This window comes from Mus caroli, chromosome 13 (assembly GCF_900094665.2).
Source record: "Mus caroli chromosome 13, CAROLI_EIJ_v1.1, whole genome shotgun sequence".
Lineage (NCBI taxonomy): Eukaryota > Metazoa > Chordata > Mammalia > Rodentia > Muridae > Mus > Mus caroli.
This window is the reverse complement of record NC_034582.1, coordinates 70,306,547-70,312,546: the sequence shown is the minus strand read 5'-3', so window position 1 is coordinate 70,312,546 and position 6,000 is coordinate 70,306,547.

Sequence of the window (6,000 nt, the reverse complement as noted above, 5' to 3'; positions counted from 1 at the left end):
CAGCTATTAAAAAGAATGAATTTATGAAATTCCTAGGCAAATGGATGGACCTGGAGGGCATCATCCTGAGTGAGGTAACACAATCACAGAAGAACTTACATGATATGTACTCACTGATAAGTGGATATTAGCCCATAATCTTAGAATACCCAAGATACAAGATACAATCTGTGAAACACATGAAACTCAAGAAGAACACAGACCAAAGTGTGGACACTTTGCCCCTTCTTAGAATTGGGAACAAAACACCCATGAAATGAGTTACAGAGACAAAATTTGGAGCTGAGACAAAAGGATGGACCATCTAGGGACAACCATATCCAGGGATCCATCCCACAATCAGCGTCCAAACGATGACACCATTGTATACACTAGCAATATTTTGTTGAAAGGACCCTGATATAGCTGTCTTTTGGGAGGTTATTCTGGGGCCTAGCATACACAGAAGTGGATGCTTACAGTCAGCTATTGAATGGATCACAGGGACCCCAATGGAGGAGCTAAAGAAAGTACCCAAGGAGCTAAAGGAGTCTGCAACCCTATAGGTGGAACAACATTATGAACTAACCAGTACCCCTCACCCCCAAGAGCTCGTGTCTCTAGCTGCATGTGTATCAAAAGATGGCCTAGTCGGTCATCATTGGAAAGAGAGGCCCATTGGTCTTGCAAACTTTATATGCCCCAGTACAGGGGAACGCCAGGGCCAAAAAGTGGGAGTGGGAGGGTAGGGGAGTGGGGGGGAGGGTATGGGGGACTTTTGGGATAGCATTGGAAATGTAAATGAAGAAAATACCTTATTAAAAAAAAAGCCGGGTGGTGGTGGCACACTCCTTTAATTCCAGCACTCGGGAGGCAGAGGCAGGCCGATTTCTGAGTTTGAGGCCAGCCTGGTCTAGATGTCAGCATCATGGTTCTGAGGAAAGTTGCTAACAGGGAATGGAAACAGTCCAGGCGAAAGAAGTTTGTTGCAGTCAACAGAGATAAAAAAGGAGTTGGAGATTGGAAATCTGCTTTGCCATCAGACATAGAGATGCAGAGTTTGCAGTTTTCTCAGCTGGATTCCTGTCTTGAATCTGGGATTACAATGAAGTGATTGGATGGATCTCAGAGGAGACTTTGACCTTTGGACTTTAAACATTGTTGAGACTGCTATTGACTATAAGTGTTTTGGAAGTTGGACTAAATGTAATTTTTATTATGCTATGTTTAGGTATGGCTCCCATAGTCTCATATATTTGAGCAAACCTATGGGACCAGGGAATGGAATGTGATGGTTTGTATATGCTTGGTCCAGGGAGTGCCACTATTAGAAGGTATGGCCTTGTTGGAATAGGTGTGGCCTTGTTTGATGTGGATGTGGGCTTTAAGACCCTCATCCTAACTGCCTGGAAGTCAGTATTCTGCTAGCCGCCTTCAGATGAAGATATAGAACTCTCAGCTCTTCCTGTACCATGCCTGCCTGGATGCTGCCGTATCCCTGCCTTGATGATAATGGACTGAACCTTTAAACCTGTAAGCCATCTACAATTAAATGTTGTCTTTTTAAGAGTTGCCTTGGTCATGATGTCTGTTCACAGCAGTAGAGCCCTAACTAAGACACCCACACAGACAAACACACATGCATACACACTGCATATACAAATATATTCATATGCATATATCTCAGTTAAACACATATGCATACACACTGCATATACAAATATATGTATATGCATATATCTCCGTTAAGGTTACTATTGCTGTGATAAAATACCTTGACCAATGAAACCTGGGGAGGAAGGGATTTATTTGGCTCACACAGCCACAGCACTATTTGTCATTGAAGGAATTCAGGGCAGGATCTCAAGCCCCATCTACTTGGGAAGGTAAGTGAGAATTGACTCTAAATGTCCAAGACAAACCTAGATCACAGTGTAAGACCCCATCCCCAAACCTCATTTTTTTGTTACTTTATATATTTTGATAGCCATAGTTTTTATATTTTGTTTAGTTTTTGTATATAATTGGAATCAACAATGGGTACAGTTCTGTTCAGTAAAAAGAATTGTTAGGAAGTATTATGAAATATATATATCTGGGGGAAGGTAGGGACAATAAATGATTTCCCCTCATTCTTTGGGGTTACATTCTAAGACCTCTGATTGATGCCTAATACTCATATAAACCACATTTTCCTATACATTCATGCTAAATTTATAACTTATGCACTATAAGACAGAGCAATAACTAATAATAAAACAGGAAAACTGTATCAGTATACTGTGATAAAAGTTAGCCATTATGTCTCTTTCAGAAACTCTTACTGTACTTTTATTTTTCCACTTATCGCACCCTGTGGATTCTGTTTGATATGTCTGAATTGCCAGCACCACTACTCTTAAATTTGAAACCTTTTTTTTTTTAAAGTGAAATAAAGTTTGTTTGAATACAAGCACCATGGTACAGGGAAAGGTTTATGTGTGTGAAGGATATTGTGCATTACTTAATCCAAAACAGCATTATGTTCCCTACTGGCAGTTATACAAATTGCCAGCATAGTGATACTGTCCATGAAGAAATAACTAGCCTTCAAATCCAAACATTCTGAACAGTACTAAACATTAAATCCTGGCAGGGATAGGTTGGCTTGGTAATCTTGTTGAATCAACAATGGAACATATTATTTTGTTATTGCTCATTTCTGTCTCTCCATGAGACAGGAAATTTTGTGAGAGCAGGGACCATAATGGATTTCTTGAAAGTTATCTATTTAGCACTTAATAGTGTATGTATGTGAATTGTCCCCCATATAGTTGGTATTCAAGAAAAATTATTAAATGGATGATTGCCTATGGTGAATGAGGAAGCCAAAGGAATGGAGCATAAGAAGAGGGGAAACAAAATAGACAACAGTTGAGGTGCAATTATTTCCCAAATGTGTAGAATCTCCCTGGGCCTAGCTGACCCAATCTGAAGAAGCTAAGTACCAAAGAATATCACCTGAAATGTACCAAATAAAATAAGGCCATTGACTCTGGGGAAACCTCAATATTTGATAGAGAACCCTTCATCATTTGATAGAGAATGTAATGGGACCCCCTTATGAAAATGCCTATTCAATTCTTTTAAATAAAATAAAACAACAGAAGGGTTACAGATAAAGTAACTGTCTGAAAAAGTAACTGTCTGAACGGGAAAGCCAAGAATGAGTCCAGGTTAATGGACGATGTAGAAATGCAAAGGACTGAAGACTGGTGCTCTGAGCCTATGATAGCATAGAGTGAAAAATAGTGGGAGCTGAAAGTCATTTCCTAAGTGTCCTTTCTCACCTGAAGTGCAGAAGCTGCCTTTCAGACAGAGTGGCTCTTGCCATTTCCTGGTGCCAGAGAGCTGAAGCCTTGGCAGCCAATTGTAACCAGCTCTTTGCCTGCTAGAATGCCAGCAAGGACAGGTTTCCAGAACATGTCTGCACAGGAGGCCAGCATTCTCACATTCACTCAGTTCTAAATGAGGAGATTCAATCTGAGACATCTCCTTAGTCAGTCCTGGAGGATTCCAGAGAGGGCAGACTTGCAGGTTTCATTATGTTTTTAAGAAACACTGTGTTAAAAAAAATTGTTTATAACTCTATAGCTATATCCTATGCATTATTCTATTAGGAAACTCACCACTTAGATTCCCCCCAGAACTTCAGGGAGCAGTTCCAGACACCAAAGTCGCACACACACACACACAACACACACACACCTTACCTTTTAAAAACAAGCATATGAAAATAAAAAAAGAAAACATAGTCACCATTCCTTCTCAGTAGAGAAAATTTTGACAATAAATAAATAGAGGTTTTCAGTGCAGACAAGTAGTATGGAGGTAAGTACTAAAGCAGGACAAATACTAATGGGATTAGAAATCTGCTTAGGATATTCTATAACCCTGTAGTTCCCAGAATGGCCTTTTGAGCAATACCAAAATACCAGGAAGAGTTCAGTATCTCAGTCTGTCAACTGACTGAACCATAATTCCTTTGTTGAAAGGATTCTCCGGTGATCAGTACATACACTGAGGTGTGAGAGCCTAGTAGAGACTGGAGAGACAGGATATTGAAGGAACCTGCAATAGGTAGGGCATTCAGATTTCACTAAATATGAATGATGTCAGGAGATGTTATTATTATAAAGGCAAGTTCAGTGTCCAGTCCAGATCAGTCCCATAGGTTTTGTATGGTACCTGTGACATCAGCATGTCTAACATGTGTGCTAGGGCTTTGAACCTATGTGGTCACTGGACCACTTTTTTTTTTTTTTTTTTAACAAACCTTCACCACTGATGCCAACATCTGTCCTAAGAAGGCTGCATTTAGTAAACACAACTATGACAGGCTTTGAATGCTTTCTGCTGGCTAATATTGTGAACTTAATAGATATACCTTAATAGAATAACCTTGTAGGAAATCTCTGGGCATATCTGTGAGGAAGTTTGTAGACTAGGTTAACTGAGATGGAAAGATCCATCTTGAATGTGGGCAGCATCATTCAACAGGCTACACTAGGAGTGTGGAGGTGGGGGTTGGAGTAGTCCCTGACTGAATAAAATAGGAAAAGGCAAGCTGAACACCAGCGTTCAGTTCTCTTTGCCTCTTGACTCTGGATGTCATATGACCAGCTACCTCTTGCTCTTGCCTATATTATCTCAAAGTGTAAACTGAAACAAATTCTTCCTCCTTTCAGTTCTGCCTGGTTAGGTGTTTGGTCAGAGCAATGAGAAAAGTAAGGAGCACTGGATTCTTGCATGGGAATAATGGGTCCCTTGTCTGAGATAGAATTCATGGTTCTAGGATCCCCAAGGCTGGTCTTTCTAACTTTTTCCATGAATGTTGAGTTCTGCCCCCAAACTTACTAGTTCCTTTGCTATGCTGACTTTTCCCCTATGAGTTCCAGAATAAGAAAGCCTGATTTGGGATATTGGTAGAATTCTAATTCTGTGACCTCAGGCAAAGGGGTTCTGATCTTCAACAGTCTCTACTGTATAAAATAGATTACAGCAGTACCTATCCCATAGAATTAGTGGAACTGTTGTAAAAGAAATGGCCTGTGGAAAATACATGTCACAATACACAGTTAATAGATGACCACAATGGTAGTTTGTTCTCTTTTCCTGCCTGAAGAATGTCTATTTCCTCTGAGGCCTAGTTATTCATTGTAGGGTATCCTGACAAGTCTCCTCACTTTGTAGTGATCACCACCAGTGCTCTCATAGTATGTTAACATTTCTTTCTTTGCTTCTTGGACATATTCTTATTAGTTTGTTCTTAGCCTCTCTGCTAAACTGTAAGATCATGAACACAAGCAACAAAAACATACCCTGTTTTATCCTTTGTAGCATTAGCATCTAATACAGGCCAGTAAAGGAGAGATGATTACACATAAGCACCATTCTCAGTGTTTTTAATATAGTATCTCATCGAGTCCTCAGAACAACCCTATAAGATAGGCACTGTTGTGATCTCCACTGTACACACTAGGAAGGTAAAGGGTAAATTGTTGTGCTGTCTATATTTATGTCAACATGACCCAACTATAATTAGCTGAGAGGAGGAAACCTTGACTGGGAAAATGCCTTCATATGATCAGGCTGTGGACCAGCCTGTGGGGCATTTTCTTAATTAGTGATTGATGGGGGAGAGCCCAGCCATTGTGGGTAGTGCCATCCCTGGACTGCTGGTTCTGGGTGCTATATAAAATCAGACTGAGGAAGCAAAGAAGAGCAAGACAGTAAGCAGCATCTCTTCATGGCCTCTGCACAAGTTCTTGACTCTAGGTTCCTGCCATGCATGCGTTCCTGTTTTCACTGTGTTTGATGATGAACTCTTTATATGGAAGTGTGAGTGGAATAAATCCTTTCCTCCCAAATTTTCCTTGGGCTTGGTGCTTTATTACAGTACTATAAGCCCTGACTAAGTAGTGCTTGTTAATTTTAGTTGTTAACTTGACACAAGCAAGAACCAGCAGGGAAGGCTGTGGG